Below are 20,975 nucleotides of genomic sequence, written 5' to 3' on the forward strand. Positions count from 1 at the left end.
TTTTGTTTTGTTTTGTGGGGGTTTTTTTGTGTGGGTTTTTTGTGGGGTTTTTTTTTGTGGGGGTTTTTTTTGGGGGGGGGGGGGGGTATGGGTTGCTATGATTCGAGTTAGTAGTATAATAAATGACGCGTTAAAACTACATTCCCTGGAATATTTTTATTATTTAAGCATATAGAACAGAAAATCCAATTACGTTTGGTGCATATATGACGCCGCACTCCGCATGGTTTCACTACGCTGGCTTATCCAGGTCAAAAACAAAGCCATGATTTTGAAAGTGGAACACTTTTGACGGGCTCGTACCGATGTCGGTTTTCATTGGCTTATCACAAGTATAGAATTCCCTAACAAGAGATCACGTGAGATTTCACAATTTTTGAAAAAAAGTAACGGTCTTGATTGAAGGGTCGTCTCATATCTCCAAAACATATTTATATCCATAGAGGTATGGTACAACGCCTTTCCAGGGGTCGGTGAGTGTGGGATTTGCCTTGAAATTTTGACAGTGGTCAGCTGTTGGCATACGCGTTACATGTAAGAGGGGTGTTACTAATTACGTAACACTCTAGGGGTAGAGGAAGAGGGTACTGTGTTCGATTTATGTAACATTTTTCAAGACTATATGTTGTTTTTATTAATTACTTAGACCTAAAAAGGTGTTTTTTTGGAAATGCTCGGTCAGTCTAGGATCGATCCCCATCGGCGGGTATACAAAAAGACCATGGTATGTGATATCCTGTCTGTGGGATGGTACATATAAACGATCCCTTGCTAAAAAATTTTTTTAGCGGATTTCCAAGGCGCGTGTGCAGGGATTTCAGCGGGGTTGGGGTTATAAGGGGCCTCCAATACCCTCCATCTGCACATGCACCCGATTCCTCTCTAAGATTATATGTCAAAATTACCAAATGTTAGACATCCAACAGCAGATGGAAGGGAGGATAGGATATGTTTTATTTAACGACGCACTCAACACATTTTATTTACGGTTGTATGGGGTCGGATGATTATTAAATCAATATGCTTTATCTTTGATGTCGTTAAACAACCCCCCCCCCCCCCCAACTTTACCCTTTCCAAACGAAATAATATTTATTTGAATTTGTCGATTTTAACACGTAAAATTAAGAAGTGAAACGTTCATTGTCTACTTTAGTATATTTTATTTTAAATATATATATATGATTAATGTGTTACTAGTATACAAACTAAACTTTGAAAGTTCTACTAACACTTTATAAAATATCAGTTCTGAAATAGGAAGGTACGACTGTCGATAATACGTTGTCAAGATCAAACCGGTTTTAACGAAAGACTCTAGTACCATATCCTCAACCGAACGTTCTTCGTACAGCGCAAGATTTCTCTTTTAATTTTTTGAGACGAACCCTACAATTTGAAATCGGTAAACGCACGTGTTAACTGAAACTTACAACAGGCTGTCGTTTGTGCTTTACCGAGCTATGGCGGCACAGGCGACGAATCAAGCGTATACGGCCTCAGACTAGAGTTATCCACCCATTTTGGTTGTCCAAAATACGGAAACTAATGCGAGAAAATATAGTTTTCTTGTGATGTGATTAATGGCTGGGGAGCTGCTTAGTATACTGGATTGTTACACTGGGTTTGACAGGTAAGAGGATGCAGTTAGTGAATATGTGCACTTGGTTTACACTGGATACTGCATAATGTCCCCCAAAGCACATTGAAGTCATGCAAAATTTGTGTAAAATGCAGAGAAATGGGTGTGATTCGGTCCCTTAGCCCACGTGTGTTTGTTTACATTGATATAACGCGGAAAAGAGCTGGACAACAGATGTCGTCCTTTCGAGTGTTCAATGGGCCCAGGCAGGTAATGTTTCCCGTGAAATGCTAATGGCCTGGTGAAATTAATAAAAAGTGCTACAGCCACTGGGGCTACATGAGAATACATAGTGAAATTAATTGTGGTCTGAGGCCTGATATAGTAGGATGTTTGACACAGGGTGACACACTTTGATACCTAATTGTGAGGTAACTATGCCAGTTACAGCACTCAAAATGTACATGCTAATTGTCCAGATAGGTGGAAATCTGAAACTAATCAGTTTGGGTGGTGAATATTTTATATTTTGTTTAATTAAATTAAATTTTATTATATTTATATTTTCAAAATTTGTAATTTCACAAATTATGACATAATTTCAGCATGCATTGTACCCCTATCAGGTCATAGGTCATTCTTTTCAATCAGGCTGTATCCCTACACCCTATGAGAGCCTCACTTTGAAGGTTAAGGTCAAATAAGTCAATATGGAGGATTTCTTCAATGATGTTTGACACAGGGTGACACACTTTGATACCAAATTGTGAGGTAACTATGCCAGTTACAGCACTCAAAATGTACATGATAATTGTGCAGATAGGTGGAAATCTGAAAGTTATCAGTTTGGGTGATGAATATTTTATTTCTTTAAATTAAATAAAATTTTATTATATTTATATTTTGAAATTTGTAATTTCACAAATTATAACATGATTTGACCTGCATTGTACCCGTATCAGGTCATAGGTCATTCTTTTCAATCAGAATGTATCCCTGCACCCTGTGAGGGCCTCACTTTGAGTAATTGAGCTAATTGAATAAGTGAAAAATGGAGGCTTTTTTTCAAAAATACCAGAGGGTAATTTTTTCAAAATGTGATCCTGGGCCAAATGGTGAATGTATAATGTGGAATGGGCCTCCCAGACCAAATGGATATGGTGCTATTAAGTTCAAATCACCAATCACAGGCCAGTATCGTACAGTAAATGCTCACAGATTAAGTTTCATGGTCTTTAATAAGGATATGGACCTAGATGGCAGTGACATCAGTCACCTGTGCCATAACCGTCTTTGTATGTTTAAAGATCACTTATCTGCTGAGCCACATGCAATTAACAGCTCGCGCATACAATGTGTGAACCGGGATGTCTGTCAGGGACATGGACAATACCCTCCCTGCCTCTTGCATCTCAGAATGCATAACATATAAGAATGTAAAACAATAACAAAGTTTAATTTAAAGAAATATTTTATGTCATAAAATCACATATAAATATCACATATAAATATCACATGATACATTTATTCAAAAGCATACATTTATTCATATTACTATTTTTTATTGTTTAAAGTCAGTCTTCGATGTCTAGGGTTCATGTCCACAGCAGAAATGCTATCATGCAAACTGATAGTTCCTATATTATATGTATCACTTGAAAGTTTGTGACAAAAATTACTTTGAATAACTGTGGTCACAGGAGTTGTCTGTTCTTTGACTGTCAATATCTAATAATCCTTTCTTGTAGTCAGCTTGTTGATCTCTGTGCAAATGTTTATATCGTAAGTGATCTCTAATTTTACTTCCTTGCTGGACTAAGTGCCTTTTAATCACCTGTGGATTGTTTTGATATCTTTTTTGATAGTCCGACTCTTTGTCCATCTGACGCAGTGAACGCCTCACCCGAGCTGACAGTTCGATGCCACAGTACTTGCACTTTTCTATCATCGATGTTCCCGGGGCGTTGTTCAGCCTGTGGATGGTGGATGCAGCTCTCCCAGTCATCGTTCGTGAATAGTTCACATTCTTAGGTAAGGAAACACTGAGGGAACGGTTCGCAGCCTCACATTTCTGTGTGTCTGTATACAGTTTCATTTGCTCTACAGCTGAAATACTTAGTTTAATCTTCAGAAGTTCCAGTTCTAACATTTTGTCATTTTCATTCATATTCATCTCTGTGATTCTGTGTGTACCCAGGAACATGGATCGGTGCCACCAGTTGTTCGTTATTCCTCCACTGCAGACGACCGAGTACCGCGAACACTTTGAACAGTCACCACCGTAGCACGAAAGTGTCGATTGCAGGACCTTTGGTAAGTTTCGTTTCAGTACACCGATATTACCAGTGTGTAGTTTCATCAGTTCTTTAAGAATTAAACTGCACCTTGCTTTCATATCCTGGCTGAATACCTTCTGTGCTTCACGCTTTTGTTCACGGGTGGACCCAGTAAACATGTCGGGACTGAAGTTAGCTTTGTAACACTTACGAAACTGACTCTGACCTAAGTTGGTTGGATCAGCTAGCCGCTGCACTTTCCACATTGGATGTAGAAGTTTCAAAGCACTATCAACTCCAGCAGATGATCTGGAATATCCATCTGTTGTGACGTATTTTATGAGAATACCTTGTAGAGCCAAGTCTGTTCCGATATCTTTTCCCATCTCGTATTCCGACAGCGGAGCAAATGGCGGCAAGTTTGCTGTGCAGTCAGGATGACCACCGGGACACGTCACATGAATACCTTTGTTTCTTAACCAGGCTCCGGTCCAACAAAGTTTATTCTGGAAGCAGTCACTTACAATGAATTTTCTTTCAGTCATTGTTTCACACGCAAGTCCTATAGCTTGTGATGCATTCTGGCCCGGTTTCTTCCGACTTGTTATTGTCGTGGAGTTGTATCTCCCATCCATGGCTATGTTAATTTCATCACGTTCATTTCCACGTTTCATGTTAATGTCTTTCAGTAGCTCAACTTTTTGTGCCATATCTTTTTCATTTAGATCTGTTACAGCCGTTGATACCTTGTATGATGTTCTCTGCATGCTGCTCCGACACGCGGTGGAATGTCCATGCCTGCCAATAGCACTCTCGCTCTCGTATTGCCGACGGGAGTATCTTGGAGACCGATAGCAAGACCCACATTAGTTTTTGCTGCATTTGGGCCAGGTTTATTTGTCTTCACCTCATTGTACAATTTGCTTTCAGGAGCAGTGAAGTCACAATTCACACAGTGTAGTGTGATTTTCCAACAAAGACCCCACTTAACCTCTTTTAATATTTGCATTTCAGGCTCGTCGCACTCAGGGGAAGCTGTTGAGTGGTATCTGAAAGCTGCATTCCATGCATCTACCATTCTGTCATTGTCCATTATTCTCATGCCTTCTTTGTCTTTACACTGTTGCTCTTCTTTCATTTCAGACGCAGTACATATACTCGTAATGGGACGTAGCAGGCGGACTGGCTATGACGCACCTTCGCAATCTGGAGTGGATATGGTGGCTGAAGTGGAACTCGACTTCGTGACCAAGGCAAACTCGTCTATATTCATCCGGACTACTGGTCGCAACTTCTCAGTGTGAGATTCTGGACTTGCATGTTCATGCAGCAGAGTTGCACCCTTATTCCAAGGTGCATGTCCCTTCTTGAACTGTGTCTTTCGTCTTGTATTGCCTTCCATGGATGTGACTCGTAGTGTATAAAACAGTGAAATACTTATTGTGGTATGCATGTCCACCTTTATATATATGTTCATGTGTGATGTCACTTTCAGTTCTGATGCATTAAAACATTTCAGTGCAGTGGCAGTTGACAGCTTTTTTTTTTTCACTGTGTATTCGGTACTGCATCTTTGCAGACTGGTGCCCTGTCCTCTGCATTCAGGTGTGATCTGTTACGGTGTGCAGACACCTGGCTGATTACCCTCACCATGTATCATGAAAATGTATCAATTTAAATTAAATTGAATTTCTTTTTGAAAAAATCATATTCCTGCCAACTGCTAAATTTCAATTGCAGAGAACACAATAAGGAGCAAGTTTCTTTTTGTTGTTCAGAAAAATGTCTGTAACTATTGCATAATTACTAGTCCACTATTGGGAATAATTTGACGCAGATTGCCGCCTTTTGCGGCACAGGCAGTCCCCCATTTCACAGGCTCCAATAGCCATATTTGGTATCAAATATTCTTTTTATTGCCTGTATGCAACTTGACATATGTATTTAAATGCCATATGTGAGTTTGAGTGTCATGGTGAAAACAATTTTGGTCTGATAGGCTTCAGACTAGAGTTATCCACCCATTTGGTTGTCCAAAATACGGAAACTAATGCGAGAAAATATAGTTTTCTTGTGATGTGATTAATGGCTGGGGAGCTGCTTAGTATACTGGATTGTTACACTGGGTTTGACAGGTAAGAGGATGCAGTTAGTGAATATGTGCACTTGGTTTACACTGGATACTGCATAATGTAAAATGCAGAGAAATGGGTGTGATTCGGTCCCTTAGCCCACGTGTGTTTGTTTACATTGATATAACGCGGAAAAGAGCTGGACAACAGATGTCGTCCTTTCGAGTGTTCAATGGGCCCAGGCAGGTAATGTTTCCCGTAAAATGCTAATGGCCTGGTGAAATTAATAAAAGTGCTACAGCCACTGGGGCTACATGAGAATACATAGTGAAATTAATTGTGGTCTGAGGCCATACGTTTGACGATATGCGTTCATAGCGAACACACACGACTTTTTTAAAAGTGCATTTGTAACTTTAATACATAAGAAATCGACAAATGTGTTCATGGTGTTTCTTTTTCTTGACCCATTCCTTCCATCTTTGAGAAGAACAATCATATTAGTTAAAATTAGGATATTTATTTTGAAAACACAAAACATTAACCCTTAAGATATTTAATTTAAAAACTATTGCTCCTCAGACTTAATCATGTCCTTTCGGTCTCTTGCCTCTAATTCTGATTATTTTAAGAGTTGAGATTTTTCCCTCCTCTGCATTTTGAGGAGTGTGATTCCCACGCCACTCGTAAGCATTTTGAGGAGTGCGATTTTTAAGACTCCTGGGTTTTTCAAAAACGAAAGTCTGAGTTATGCAACTTACGAGGCCCTTTCCTAATTACAAACATTAAATGGTACCATAAAGGCGACTGCAATTTTCAATAAATCAATCAATCAATCAATCAAACGAACCAACAATGAAAGTAAACGTTTGTGAAAAATGATTGAATAACTGAAAGGACAGAAAAGGAAAAGAAATACAAGTAATCGATGGTTTAACAGTATTCATTATTAACATTTTATCTTCTCGGACAGCCCAGCTGGTAAGTAATAACAATATAATAATAATAATAATAATAATAATAATAACAAATAAATAAATTATTCCGCACCACGAGATAAAGTGTTCTTAGTCATTTAGTGTTACGGTTTCAGAGTGAAAATGTTCGCAAAACATAGATTTTATAGTGATTTGAAAGTGTAAAGTGTTCTATTTTTGGTGTGGTTGGATATAACGAAGTGTTTGTCCGACGCCATATAACCGTAATTAAAACTAAAATGTTTTGAGTGCGTCGTGAAATAAAAATATTTCCTTCTTTTCTTCCTTCCTTCCAACAGCTAATGATTAAGAAATCAAGGTGATCTAGTAGTGTCTGTAAACGTACTCTTAACTGTGACGAAGTTGCACCTTTAAGTCGATGACCATGTGAGCTAGAAGTAACGGTTACCTGAGGCGTTAGACTTTAGTAATAATGACGCGTGTTTTTAATACAGTCAGCCAAACAGGGTTAGTGAACATTCATTTTGATGTTTTCACTCTGACAACCCAACCCCACCCCCATATATATTATGTAGTTACATACAGATACAGAGAGAGAAAGGGGCAGGGAGAGAGGGTGTCTACGATAACTTTTAAAATAGCAGAAATATTGTGATTTAAAAAATCGCTCTCCGGATTACAAAGAGTTAACGGTTATTGAGGCAATCAAAAGGTACCCTCCCTCACCCACCACCCTACCCTTAATATCTCTGACCGTCTGTTTGAAATAATCTCTCTACGAGCCTGTACTATGTCTGCAGACCACAAATTAGCTGCTTATCTTGCAAGAGTTCGCGAGATATTGATATAAATAACATTGACATCTGGGCATACCGTACTAGATTTACACCCTGATCATTAATATTCACGTGAGAACATGCTAAAACTGTCTTACAAGATAGTTTTTGCTATTTTTCAGGTTTAAATAGTTGATTTATTTGGCGAACATTTCTGCTCACTGACAGCTAATCCTCGGTATACTATTAAAAGTTAAACTGAACTAAATCGTGCAACTCAAAAAAAAAAAATTATGCACAGTGAAAACTGACTGTCGAACGTTTTGCTTGGGGGCATCATTAACAAAATACGAAAGAATCCTTGTACGATAAATAAATAAATAAATAAATGAATGGGCCAGGAAAGAACAAAACAATGTTTTGGAGAAGTGATGGATGTTCGTAAAACCATTTTGATAAATAACTCCAGCGACTATTTGGATTTTAAAGACTGATACGTCTGCTGTCAATTCAGTTTGACTGCACGGAACTTTAGTTTGATAATTTTAAAGGTCAGTCTGACATTAAAGGGACATTCCCGAGTTTGCTGCATTGTAAGATGTTTTCGACAAATAAAATATTTCTGCGATTAAACATACATATTAAATATATTTTCTTGTTTAGAATATCAGTGTCTGTATATTCAATGTGTTTTTGGTCGTCTTAATATTTGTAAGAAGCCCAAACTGGAGTTTGTCTTAAAATAATTTCGTACGTACGAAAAAATAGTTTTTAGCAAATAAAATGAAATTTAACCTAGTACAAATATTAGAACGATCAGAAACACGTTTAATATGCAGCCACTAATATTTTATGCAGAAAAATATATTTGATATGTAATTACAGTCGTCAAAAAGTCTCTGAGTCGATAACATCTTAAACATTGCAGCAAACTCAGGAATGTCCCTTTAACAGGGGCCGTGGGACGGTGGTAGGTGCATGGCACCCCACTGTGGCCATATGTTTATTTCTCTTATTGCGCTCTGAACGGCATTTTAAAGGGACATACCCTAGTTTCAACCCGTGAAAATTAACACTAAGTTCACAAACCTGTAACACATTTAGATAAAGTTGCAACTGAGTGAAAAAGGAGTCTGTGACTTTGAAATGGTGAAATACCTTCTAAAAATGGACTCCATAGCTGTTACTTCTCAGACGCACGTGCATTTTTTAAAATATAAGAAATGCATATTGTGATATTAAAAACACCAGGATGACCAAAAACACTTCGAATGTACGGAAATGGATAATCTAAACAATAACATCTAAGTAAAGTATGATTTCAGTTATCAAAAACGGCTCTAATAGTAAAAAATATGCCTTAGTGTTTAAAAACTAGGGTATGTCCCTTTAAGACTTGAAATTCGCATTTTCTCGAACTCCCAGTAACAGTTTGGCCCTTTGGGTTCTCATATTTCCATCTCCGGGCCATCGCACTGACAGTTCCCCCCTCCTAACTTCCAATTACACTCTGCGGACACTGGTTAAATGTATCTGTCACCGAGTAATACAACCAACAAACAGAAACCTGACACGCATAGTCTTCGATCAGTCGGTGTCAGACATGGGTGTCGTGTCTCTTCTTGTAGTTGCACTGTCTGTACTCGTCAATGACATTTACTTTTATTGTTATCATCAGCACTGGTGTAGGAAGCGGGTGGGGGTGGGGCAAGTGGCTATGATAACAGCGATGGTTTATATATTATACATGTATGTGTGCACGCGCGCGTGTGTGTGTGTCTGCGCGCTCGTGTGTCTCTGTGTGTGTGTGTGATAGAGAGAGAGAGAGAGAGAGAGAGAGAGAGAGAGAGAGAGAGAGAGAGAGAGAGAGAGCGTGTGTACGAGTGTGTGCCACCCCACTTTTTGGCACCTTGGACCTTCGTACGCCCGTGATCAGTGAACTTGGAAAGGATTAAAGTAAAGGTTTTGAACCTATTTAACAAAACATCGTACATTTACACACAGAATTAACTCGTTACGAAAGATGGAGCACAGTGAAACGACAAAATAAAATGCAATGTGTACTCCAAGCTATATTAGTTGTACTGTAAATAGCAATATGACCTGTCGTTTAGTCGTACATTTATGTTTCCCTACAAAACTACGCTTACGATGTTTCGTGAAACTGCACCCTGAGGCGTCATATTTAGACAAATGTCTGAACAGTATACCAGACTAAGAGTACATACTACATAGCGAGCGTCTATTATCATAAACTGAGAGTTTTCAGAAAACTGTACACACACTCATTCTATTCTCGAGCCAGCCTTTGTATGTATACAACAGCGAGCCGAGAAGAAAATTGAATTGTTAGATCTTTAAATTATGACAAGAATACTCACTTCGGAGAACTTCGGAGTGGCCTTTTTTTGTTGAGCGAACAAATACTTGTGTTTTGAGGAAGCTAGTATTTTAATGATCCATCTTCCATAAATATCGCATTCTTGAGATCCGCACACATCACAGAAAAATCGTTCGTTGTCTGTAACGGAAGCTTTTTGTCTGCGCTACTTTTAGCTCGTTGTTGTTTTTTCTCTCGACACACGTCAGTAAGGATGAGCAAGGAAACAAACGGCCTTCTGGGAACACGTTGACTCGTCTCGTCTCGCCTGTAAACTCCCGACTCAGTCTATGTGCCGGTGGATGTGCACTAACTGTGGATGTGCACTAACTGTCCTACAGTGTAGTAACCAACGTACTTTTATCTGCCGCTATTCACAAAAGTGGGTCACAGTATGCATGTACACGCGGCCACAAAGACAGACGTCACTGCTGCAATTGCAACATTTGTGAGCAGACGACACTCATTTCTTTTTCTTCTTTTTTTCTTGACGAGCAAAAATTTAAATGGCCGTCCGTTCCATGTGGCGAAATGCGACCAGTCGTAAAGATGGCCTCAGATGAATAATAGCGATACAGACGCCCCTCGCTATCATGTTTTCTCGGCGCTAGATCAGTGACTGTCGTCTGCTAACAAGGGGCTGCTGGTCAATACGAGCAGTATCCGGCTCTGTATCCACAGACTGTGAAGTCCCGTTATAATAGACGCAATATTAATATTAGCATAGCGCTCTTTCTGTCCTGTACTGGGCTGGACTCTATCGTAACGATTCGTGCATGCGTGTGTGTATTTAGATTTCCTTTATGTTCTACATGATAATTTTTTTGTCCCAGAGTGCTGTTTGTCACATTTTTGTCGTATTAATGGCGGGTTTGCCAGCTGACTCGCTTTTGTCGTGAGCGATCAATAAGAGGGTTTCAAACGAATGCGATTCTCAAACTGGAGTGGCGCGAACACTCTCGAAATGGTCACCGGACACTGCTGGCATTTAAAACTGGCTTCAGGCGATAATAGGATATGTGAAAGTCGTCAATATGCGGAGACTAGGTCATCTTGTTTGGGGCCGTTCAACAATTACGTAACGCTTATGGGCGGGATGTCATTGGATGCGTTACAAAACGTCATGGGGAAGGGAATCCTTGTCAACAGTTATGTAACATTCGCTCTCTCTCTCTCTCTCTCTCTCTCTCTCTCTCTCTCTCTCTCTCTCTCTCTCTCTCTCTCTCTCTCTCTCTCTCTCTCTCTCTCAATTTATAAAGTAAAATGTAGCGAGTCGTTGTGAATTGTCTGCTATTTTAGGCAAACGTAATACAAACAGAAAATCTAATTGTATTTAGTCAAATGTTATTGTAATGAAAGCAGGGCGTTACGTAAATCTTTATGTCAGATTTTGTGTTACGTAATTGATGAACAAGGAAACAGGACACGTGCGACTATTATAGTTAATTTTAGAAATAAAACGATATAAAACTAACATGAACATAAGCTGTGTAACACCAAAACACGTGTGTTTATTTTTATTATGTTGCTGCTGTTGTTGGTGGTGTGGTGGGGGAGTAGGGGATTTGGAACGGGTGAGAGAGAGAGAGAGAGAGAGAGAGAGAGAGAGAGAGAGAGAGAGAGAGAGAGAGAGAGAGAGAGAGAGAGAGAGAGAGAGAGAGGGTATTACCAGTGTTTTTCGGTATGGTCAATATCATATATTAGGAATAAAAATTGTATTATGCGAGCCTCTGTATGCGATACTGACAATACCGAAACACACGAGGGTAATAATCTCTTTATCATATAATATCCAGCTTAATATAATGTGTTTTTGTAAACTGTACACGCGCGGTGTATTTTTGAATGGAAATGACGTCAAATTCAAATGACGTCATTTTGGATGTCCTTACATCAAAATAAACTAGTGCATAACGTTTGTTTGTTTTCTGAAATCTGGACAGCTTGCTATTGAAATGTTTTTATTTGATGACTATGAATGCATACGACAATTATAGAGTGTCACACGAGTACGTTTGCTGTTTTCTTGAGCATGCTAATCTCGATTACGAGGCTTATCTCGAGCATATTTCGGTGTCCCTAGGTGCAGTTTCCTCGGGGGGGGGGGGGGGGGGGGAGGTCTCGAAGTATATAAAACAATTACATGTAAAGGCTGTCGCAGAGCATGATTCTGAACTTTAAGCAAATCCATGACAAGTTTTGATCATGGATTTAAGAAAGTGTTGTTATGACGTTAAATTGAAAACCGTTTTGGTAAACTATAAAAGAAGGTATGTAATAAATACAGAACTTCACATACGTTTTCGCTTTCTATTTATTGCACTCGTTTATTTTGCGAAAGAACATACCTACATGCCAATGCAACACGACTGGTATATCAAAGGCCATGGTATGTGATATCCTGTCTTCTGTGATATGGTGCATGTAAAAGATCCCTTGCTACTAATGGAAAAATGTAGCGGGTTTCCTATCTAAGACTATAATGTGTCAAAATTACCAAATGTTTGACATCCAATAGCGGATGATTAATAAATAAATATGCTCTAGTGGTGTCATTAAACAAAACACACTTTAACTTTATCATCTGGTATCTCGAAAAGAGCAAGTAGTCTTATTTCTACTAAAGACTGTAAAAACACATATAAAATTTATTGAGTTAATTATGCACGGGTTGTATGTGGGATCGATTACTTTATAATTATCTATCACAAACATATGTAAAATTTACTGACTTAATTGTGCACGGGTTGTATGTGAGATCGATTACTTTATAATTATCTATCACAAACATATGTAAAATTTATTGACTTAATTGTGCACGGGTTGTATGTGAGATCGATTACTTTATAATTATCTATCACAAACATATGTAAAATTTACTGACTTAATTATGCACGGGTTGTATGTGGGATCGATTACTTTATAATTATCTATCACAAACATATGTAAAATTTACTGACTTAATTGTGCACGGGTTGTATGTGAGATCGATTACTTTATAATTATCTATCACAAACATATGTAAAATTTACTGACTTAATTGTGCACGGGTTGTATGTGAGATCGATTACTTTATAATTATCTATCACAAACATATGTAAAATTTACTGACTTAATTGTGCACGGGTTGTATGTGGGATCGATTACTTTATAATTATCTATCACAAACATATGTAAAATTTACTGACTTAATTATGCACGGGTTGTATGTGGGATCGATTACTGATATTGTAATCAAATATGCATTGGCTTTATATTTGCTTTATAATAGTGTAAAAGTGTCTAAATATAAATGCCCCCCCCCCCCCCCCCCCCCCCCCCCCCCACACACACGTTTTGGCAACTTACTACGCCACTGAACATGTGTATTTAGTATGTCATTTTAGTAATTACAAAACTGTATTAGTCGGCATCAAACACGGAGAGTCTCTAATGTCTTCTTCTAATTCTTCTCGTCTTCTTCACTTTTCTTCTTTTTATCTTCTTCTTCTCTTTTTCTTCTCTTCTTTTTCTTCACTTCTTCTTCTCCTCGTCTTCTCCTTCTTCTCTTATTTTTCTGCTATTCCTCTTCTTCTTCTTGTCTTGTTCTTCACTTCTTCTTCTTCTTCCTTTTTTCTTCTTGTTTTCTTCTCTTCTTCTTCTCTTCTTCTTCACTTCTTGCCTCTTCTTCTTTTTCTCTTCTTCTTCTCTTCTTCTTCGCTTCTCTTCTTCTTCTCCTCTTCTTCTCTTTTTCTTCTCCTCTTCTCCTTCTCTTATTCTCTTTTCTTTTCTTCTTATTTTCTTCTCTTCTTCTTCTCCTCCTTTTCTTCTTTTTCTTCTCTTCTTCTCTTCTTCTTCACTTCTTTTCTTCTTCTTCTTCATTTCTTCACTTTACTTCTTCTTCTTCACTTATTCCATGCTTCTTCTTCTTCTTCTTCTTCTTCTTCTTCTTCTCCTCCTCCTCCTCTTCTCCCCTTCTCTTTGTCTTTTCTTCTCCTTCTCTTCTTCTTTATTTCTTTTCTTCTTATTATTATTTTCTTCTCGTCGTCTTCTTCTTCTCCTCTTCTCTTTGTCTTCTCTTCTCCTTCTCTTCTTCTTTATTTCTTTTCTTCTTATTATTTTCTTCTCATCTTCACTTCTTCTCTTCTCTTCTTCTGCTTGTTCTTCTTGTTTTTGTTCTTCTATTCTGCTTCGTCTTGTCGTCTTCTTTTCTTCTTCTTCTTCACTCAGTCTGGTGTAGCTTCTGAAAAAGAAGTAGTAATGTTACAACTGCTGTACAAGTAGATCGTGCTTTAACCTCGGTTGAGAAAAAGCACAAAAATTAATCCATTGTCGTTGAGACAAACAGACATTATTTTTATATATATATATATATATATATATATATATATATACATGTATATACTCACGGAAAAAAGTTCCTGTGCATCATTAAAATTTCAGTAGGACTTATATTTTTAAAATTTAAAAATATTGTAATTTACATAGATGTACTATGTATCTGTTAAAAGTACGGTGATCCTCTCCTGCCTTCTGAACCTGAAGTACTGTTTACACAATGTTTGGTGAGCCGTTGGTGACGATGTAACAGAACGACGTACTGATATACGGTCATGGTCGTACTTTGTTATCACCTAATCGGTTGCGTTCAGTTCTTCCATTGATTGGCCTTAACTCAGAGATGCATTAGGATGTTAAACGTATATTTCCAAATGATTCCATGTGTGTACCCGCTTAATATTGACGATTTGCTGACGTGGTGTCACGTGTCGACTCCCTAAAGATGGAAGGTCCCTAGTACCCCTAAACTGTCGAGAACATCTCCGCAGATATTGCATAGTGTTCTGATGAACACCAATGAATACCAAAATTATTAGCAACAGCGTTTGTGCCATTCTAACCTCAATCATACCCATCGTTCGAAGGAGTCCGTTTTCTGGGAGGCGTGGCATCACACTGACGACGATCAGATACCAACAAAAATGTTTTTCTGAGTGATGAGAATCCATACAATAGTTTTAAAGTCCAATAATAAGAAAAATGACGTCAAACAGGAGCACGTGACAAAGAATGCTATCAATGCAACTTGTGGTCACAAAGCATGAATAGTTCATGCAATTGACAGGACACCGCAGGAATATCGACGGGAGTGGTTACACGTTCATTTACTAACATTTTTATGACCAGGTTTCAAGTAAATTATGCAACTTTATGTGTCGTCTTATTAAACGTCAGTATCCACTCATATTACTGTAATTAAAATAATTATTTCGTAATGCCGCTAGTTAGCGATCGAAAAGCGCAGACTGGCGTGAACTGAGCTCATTCGGAGTGCTGTCATTATATGCCTACGGATGGGTTAATTGAAATAATGATCTGCCGCTGAGGTAAACACGGGTTCCGTTTATTGTAAATCAGGAAATCATTAGCAGAATTATTATTCTTTCTATGTAGTTCGTGCTTCCGAATGCGAACGATTTCCATTCACAAAATGGTTATATACTGCACGCGATTGCGATAATGACAGACAGGAGAGTTATCTTCCCGTTTGGCTATCGCCTACAGATTGGTAGGTTTTGAGGTAGCCCGAGTTCTCTGACTGTAAGAGAGCAATGAATGAATGAATGAATGACTGTTTAACGAGACCCCAGCACGAAAAATACATCGGCTATTGGGTGTCAAACTATGGTAATGCAAACAAATAAGGTGATGATCAACATCAATATAAAAATTCAAAATCCAAATAAAAACAGTGTAAAGAACTGTGCAAAAATACAAATATCACAGATAGATACTGACTTTTGACTCAAAATTTCAATTTGTGCTGTATTGGCCATTCTCAAAGAGAATGTTACACCCCTACACCACGGTGAGGTTACAGCACGTGCAGGGGGTAAGAGGGCAAGGCGGACATTTGGAATGAGAGCGTATAACCTTCCAAATATCAGTCTAGCTCTCTTGCAGTCAGTCAGGAAGTAAGGAAATGTTTTATTTAACGACGCACCCAACACATTTTATTTACGGTTACATGGCGTCGACTTGCAGTTAGAGTACTCGGGCTAGTTTTGAGGTAGGGAAAGAAAAGTTTGTTTTGTTTAATGACACCACTAGAGCACATTGATTAAGTAATCATCGGCTATTGGATGTCAAGCATTTCGTAATTCTGACTGGTAGTCATCAGAGGAAGCCCGCTATATTCTCCCTAATGCAGCAAGGCATCTTTTATCTGCACTTTCCCGCTGACATAAAACCCCCCACATACCACGGCCTTTGACCAATTGTTGTGCACTAGTTGAAACGAGAAAAACACCATTTAGTTGAATGGATCCACCGAAGTGGTTTTATCCTGCGACGCAAACATCTCAAGTGAGCACTCAACCGACTGAGTTAATCCCCCCCCCCCCCTCCCCCCGCAGGGAAAGAAATAATATATTGTTAGTGACACCACGGAATATTGTTTAAAACCCAAACATGAAAAACAAGTTTAATGGTGAGATTTACAGAATATATATTTCACCTGTTTGCGAACTGGTGTGTACTACCAAATCAAATCCCATAGACGACAATAGTAACAGTAACAGGGTTGTAAATGAGCAGTCGCCCGGTTGCCCGTGGTGACCTTATTTGGTTAAGGGCGACTAAGAATTTTAGAAAGATAGTTCGTTGAGCGACCATCGATTTTAGGTTCTGGAGAATATGGTGCCAATTAAAAAAAGAAACGCACTGAAACTGAATCGAATGTGACAAAGCACACCGTGTGTGTGCTGCCGCGAACTACAGATCTGGCAGCTGAAGACATAGAACATGAAATATGAACAGATCAGATCTAACGTTTTAACACCAAGACTTACATGATACAATAACCGTCCAAAGATTACTATAATAAACAATAAATACGATTTTATGCTTTGTAATATGACCCAAAAAAAAGTGCATGGTATATTTTGGTAAAATGTTTGTTTTGATTTTTTTCACAGATTGTTTTGCTTTCGATTTTTATTTTATTAGCAGCCTACTACTGTAGCATTTGAAATATCCAAATTAACACACACACACACACACACACACACACACACATTATTACATTATTACTTTCGATTTTTATTTTATTAGTAGCCTACTGCTGTAGCATTTAAAATATCCAAATTAACACACACACACACACACACACACACACACACACACACTATTACATTTACCTGAGGCAGAAAGTATAAATTTTGAGATCATTGTCCATTTGTGTCAAAAGGGCACCGATGAATTGGCATGTAACTTCATAAAGAATAAAGATAAAATTCATATAAAACACATTAATTTTTAAGTTTCAAACCTATACCATATCAAACTAAAACTTTATGGAAAACATATCAGTCCAAATTAAAAATAAAATTATTTACAAATTACCATCAAACTGCATAGGATACATCTTATTTTGTGATACATGTTTTGAGACAATTGATGGAAAATCCAAGGTAATCTGAACGACAAAATCGTAAGACGTGATCAGATCCGTATTTCTGCACAATTCAGAGTTGAATGAACATTTGGCAAAATAGTGGATGATTTCATGGATCTCTATCTAATGCATCGCCACAAAGTTTATTCCATCCCTCTTGCATCGCCACAAAGAGGACTGCCACTCCCAGACTAGTTTACTAAAGCACACGCAGTATTGCCTTTTGTTCTTTCTGCATTATGTTCTTTCTGCATTATGTTCTTTCTGCATTTTGTTCTTTCTGCATTCACAGACAGTGCAAGTCAAGCTGCATGCCTTGGCTGTCCTAGTCTCTGTATTAAACATGATATTTAATTTGTATATAATTTAATGGTACTTTGTACAGAAACATTTTTTATTTATAATGGATTTCTTTTTCAAATAATTTTATTTCATTTGTTATGGGTTTAAAACTTAATAACACGTTTTTTAAAATATGAATTTTAACTTTATTCCTTTATTTATTATCGATTTTTGTTGGACGCAAACGGACTATATACGGTTAGTACATGGTTATTATTTAACAAAGAACATTCCAATGTTCAATTTCAGTGTGGTAGTTGAAGGGCTAGTTGAATTTGAGAAGGGCCAGTGAGATTTATCTTCAACTGGCCCTGCTGGCGACCGTGGGTTTCATGTTAATTTTCAACCCTTTTGGCAAGTTCAAGTTCTTTATTACCCTGGTGACATACGTGGCTAAAACTCCTACCTGCAGCGTATCAATCGCCATAAACACCACGGATATAAATACTACCACCCCTCGCCCTTAAAGTGAATCAGAAAACGTTTGGGGTTAAGCTGTTAATTTCAGAAATAACGGGTAGCGTCTATGACTACCCTAGTTACGAACAAAATTTTAGTACCTTTTTTACAGGTACCCCATACATGTTTCAAGCACAAGGCTACTTGACACAGTGGTACTAGATGAAGTAAAATTGCATACATTTTTGGCTCAGATGAAACTTTTTTTTTTACAGCACATTCACATTTATCACAAGTCTATCTTCTCCTTGAGTTTTAAATTTGAAATATTTAGATAGAATTTTAACATTGAAAATTTTAAAGTCTACGTTCTTATAGAGTTTTGCTTGGAGCCGGCAGGGATTTTTACCCCAAACGTCGCTATCCCCACCCCCAACGCCTCTGCACACGCCCCTGCAAATCTCCAAATATGTCTCCTACAGTTTTAGCTGGATAATTCTTAAACTCGTAGATATTCTAAATTGGTCTTATTATAATATATACATATATACATGTATAATTACAAATTAATGAATTATCATCCACTAGTGACAATATTGAAAATCAAATAGCGAAAATGTCTAAGCCGATAAGCCTGTTGTTTAATATTCGCATATACTTTCAATTATGTTTTAATGGGAAATATCGATTTAAAAGCAGAACGTTACTGTAATAGTAACACTGCTTAAAGTATTTCCAGTTTGAAAGACCGACGCTCGCAAACAAATCACTACGCATGTTTACATGGATTTACAGCTAATATTGATAGTAGAATTATGGAAACACATGGTGAAAAGGTTTCAGGCAGGCTCACTTTTGCACGAATATCTCTACCTTTTTTGCCTGAATTTGAAGATTTGCTCCAGTTGCACACCCCCTCCCCCACTTCCACAGTTGGTATCGTATGTGCATGGAAAACATTACAGAAAAGACACCTTGCTGCTAATGAAATCAACTAAAGTACGCCTCGACTGACTGTCCACGGCAGAGGTTAAAGTATTATTGTGTGGGAGGAAAAGACTCACCACATAGGTTACTCTTATTATTTAGCAGCAAGGCATACTGTATTTTTGAAAGGTATCATAGCATCGTTAAAAAAACTTTTTTAGTTTTTTGTTCTTTTGTTTGTTTGTTGTTTTGTGTATGTAGTTTTGGGGGGGGGGGGGGTTGGGGGGTTGTTTCTTTGTTGTTGGGTTTTTTGGAGGGGTTTCTTTGCTTGTTTGTTTCGGGTGGGTGGGTGGGGTTGTTGTTTTTTCGTGTGTTTTGTTGGGGTTTTATTTGGGGGGTGAGCGGGACGAAGCCCAGTGGTAAAGCATTTGCTTGATGCGCGGTCGGTCTGGGATCGATCCCCGTCAGTGGACCCATTGGGCTATTTCTCGTTCCAGCCAGTGCTTCATAACTGGTGTAACAAAGGCAGTGGTATGTACTATCCGGTCTGTTGGATGGTGCATATAAAAGATCCCTTGCTACTAATCGAAAAGAGTAGCCCATGAAGTGGCAACAGCGGGTTTCCTCTCTCAATATCTGTGTGGTCCTTGACCATATGTCCGACGTCATATAGCCGCAAATAAAATGTGTTGAGTGCGTCGTTAAACAAAACATTTCCTTCCTTCCTTCGGTGGCGTCGTGGTTAGGCCATCGGTCTACAGGCTGGTAGGTAGTGGGTTCGGATCCCAGTCGAGGCATGGGATTTTTAATCCAGATACCGACTCCAAACCCTGAGTGAGTGCTCCGCAAGGCTCAATGGGTAGGTGTAAACCACTTGCACCGACCAGTGATCCATAACTGGTTCAACAAAGGCCACGGTTTGTGCTATCCTGCCTGTGGGAAGCACAAATAAAATATACCTTTCTGCTAATCGGAAAGAGTAGCCCATGTAGTGGCGACAGCGGGTTTCCTCTCAAAATCTGTGTGGTCCTTAACCATATGTCTGACGCCATATGACTGTAAATAAAATGTGTTGAGTGCGTCAGTAAATAAAACATTTCTTTCTTTCTTTCCTTCCTTTTTTGGGGGTGTGTGTCTTTTTTTCTTCTTTTTCTTTTGTTTTTTATTCGTATGTAACCATTTAAGGACACGATCAGTACTGAAATCGTGCAGCATCTGTTCAGCTATACGGTTACCGAGCTATCGCTGACTGAAATATTCCATATTACTAGCAAATGAAGTTAAACTTGTCTCTGGAGATTTGTGTAACGTGGGGTCCGTAAGACGGAATTAAAGTCGGCATTAGTTGGCACGTAAATAGCATTACCCCGAATCGATGGCTGCCATTCCTAGCGGAGCTTTATCTGCCTAAGACTGTAAATATTGATAGGGAGGGTCGTCCTAATTGTTGCACAGGTCACAGCTGCGAGGTGATTGTGTCTCTTATTCAAATCGTAGAGTAGTGTAGAACTGTTATCGACAACGATATCGTTCGTATTAATATGTCGACGAAATATTGTAGTGTTCAGCCGTAACAAAGAAAGAAGTGTTTTATTTAACGACGCACTCAACACATTTTATTTACGGTTATATGGCGTCAGACATATGGTTCAGGACCACACAGATTTTGAGAGGAAACCCGCTGTCGCCACTACATGGGCTACTCTTCCGATAGGCAGCAAGGGATCTTTTATTTGCGCTTCCCACAGGCAGGATAGCACAAACCATGGCCTTTGTTGAACCAGTTATGGATCACTGGTCGGTGCAAGTGGTTTACACCTACCCATTGAGCCTTGCGGAGCACTCACT

At 38.5% G+C, this 20,975-nt stretch overlaps 1 protein-coding gene across 1 annotated transcript in view; it reads right to left on the reverse strand.

Annotated features, from left to right (window-relative positions):
* LOC121384036 overlaps positions 1–11,104 on the reverse strand; it is a 35,924-nt gene extending 24,820 nt beyond the window's left edge. Inside the window, exon 1 of the mRNA XM_041514198.1 lies at positions 10,026–11,104. The gene's annotated coding sequence lies outside the window, so the exon portion shown is untranslated. The remainder of the gene's footprint in view (positions 1–10,025) is intronic.
* Positions 11,105–20,975: the final 9,871 nt, after the last annotated feature.

The sequence above is a fragment of the Gigantopelta aegis genome, chromosome 2 (assembly GCF_016097555.1).
Source record: "Gigantopelta aegis isolate Gae_Host chromosome 2, Gae_host_genome, whole genome shotgun sequence".
NCBI lineage: Eukaryota > Metazoa > Mollusca > Gastropoda > Neomphalida > Peltospiridae > Gigantopelta > Gigantopelta aegis.